Source organism: Tamandua tetradactyla, chromosome 19 (genome assembly GCF_023851605.1).
Source record: "Tamandua tetradactyla isolate mTamTet1 chromosome 19, mTamTet1.pri, whole genome shotgun sequence".
NCBI classification, from domain to species: domain Eukaryota; kingdom Metazoa; phylum Chordata; class Mammalia; order Pilosa; family Myrmecophagidae; genus Tamandua; species Tamandua tetradactyla.
In genome coordinates, this window is record NC_135345.1 from 30,914,666 (window position 1) to 30,916,666 (window position 2,001).

The 2,001-nt window shown below is 33.7% G+C and overlaps 1 non-coding gene across 1 annotated transcript; it reads left to right on the top strand.

The window, feature by feature from the left end:
- The first annotated feature begins 343 nt into the window (after positions 1-343).
- On the top strand, positions 344-446 carry LOC143663810 (U6 spliceosomal RNA). Its single transcript, XR_013166191.1, has one exon. It is a non-coding gene; the product is annotated as a U6 spliceosomal RNA (small nuclear RNA).
- The last annotated feature ends 1,555 nt before the right edge of the window (positions 447-2,001 follow it).

The following is a 2,001-nucleotide window of genomic DNA, read 5'->3' on the forward strand; positions in this document are numbered from 1 at the left end:
TCGTTGGCAAGTGTTTCAATTAAGTGGGCATAAGATTTATTCTAGTGCAGCGTTCTATTATTCTTCTCTGTAGCATATAATTGTATGTGACTTTGGACTTGCAGAGTCCCTTCCCTTGTTGGAAAAAAATTAAATAACACACATCTCTTTTAAGATAATAACCATAACTTTTCTCAGTGGAAATTTTGATTGGCAAAAAGCCACTGATGCAGGAACCACAGGACATTTGTTTTCATCGTATATTAGAACATAATGAGAAATGTATGTAGCTAGTGAAATTTGTAACAGGCAAAAATAATCCGTGTTAAAAAAAAAAAAAAAGAAGAAGAAGAAAGAGCAAGGTGCTTGCTTCGGTGGCACATACTAAAATTGGAACGATACAGAGAAGATTAGCATGGCCCCTGTGCAAGGATGACACGCAAATTCGTAAAGTGTTCCATTAAAAAAAAAAGAGAGAGAGCAAGATTATATGTGAGATGGTATCATTATGTTGTCATGGAATGATGCCTGTATATATTGGAGATGAATCAAGAATTGACTAAAGATTATCCATTACTTACATCTTCTACTTGACTTTAAGTAGTAAGAATTCAAAGTAAGCAAAGCTTTATCTTGCCTTCTTTCTTCCCTGAGAGCTGTTCAGATTATGTTGCAAGTTTACTTCCTCTTTGTGTGATCTTTAACTTGCTATCATTTATGTTCCCAAGTGACAAAATGTCTTACTTCTTTAGTCTCTTATTTTCCTAAGTTGGGGAACTTGGAATGGTGGGTTAATGTCTAGGTCAAACATTTTTAAATAATCTAGTTTCTGCTCCTTTAAAGGCACACCCACCCACACACCATGCAAACACAGATACACACATGCAGACATACACAAGCAGGCACACACACACACAAGAAAATGGTGGTAAAGACATAATTTTTTAAATATATGTATTAAGCAATATCTTGAATAATAAAACAGCAGAAAGACCTGTACTTAAGAAATTAAAAAAAAAAATCTTTGTTTCAGCTTTGTTAACAGGCTAGCTGTGTGCACTTGACTAAATAAGCTGCTTTTCTGAATCTTCATTTCCTCTGTAGCAAAAATAAGGGTTTGCTTTAAATATCTAAGTACTTTTAACTTTTACTGTTTTATTTTAGAAATAATTTAAATATGACAAAAATATTGTACTAGAACACTTCAGCTAGCATTCAAACCTTACAGGCTTTGCCCATGGTGATTCCCATTTACAAAATTTTTTTTTTTCAGAAAATACCATGAGTGTTAAATGTTTTCTCATCTGTATTAAACAAATTTGAATTTCTCAGCACCTAGCTATTTTCCATGGACTGGTGGCTGAATCTCTATCCTATTATATTTACAGTGTCACAATTATTCCTGGATTCAGTGACTATTTAATGAGACCTGGTAGGTAAACATCTGGGCAATGTGATACATCAAAGCTGACACAACAAGAAGTCTCAGGACCTGGCTCTTACTCTAGGAAGCAATGTAAGACAATATCGACAGTTGCTTTTGCTGGACTTTTCTATTGGCAGCCATTATTTATAATCAGCAATTTATTTTCAGGATTTAACTTCCTGTATTTCATTGTGTAGACTAAAAGTATCCTCAGCATGAACTTCTAATTTTTATGTCTATTGCTAATGCTCTCATCCCTTCATACATAGAAATTACTCAGACACAGACACAGATTGAATCAAGTACTCATTTTCTATTTGTTTGAAAAGAAAACAAAATCATAGGCAGATTGTGGATTGGACAAAATCATTCAGCATAATATTAAGAGTCAGAAGGACAGCTGCCCATTTTTAATGAATTCAGGTGGACTTCCAGTTATATACTGAAACCATTCTAAGGACTCATCTTTTTTAATTTTTTTTTTTTATGCTTTCAATGTCCATTGAAAATATGAGTTGTGAGAATTTGCACAAATGCCAAAATCCTTTATTCTTCCCTGTAACCCATCCTTTAGAAGGTGGCTTTAAAGTACCTTT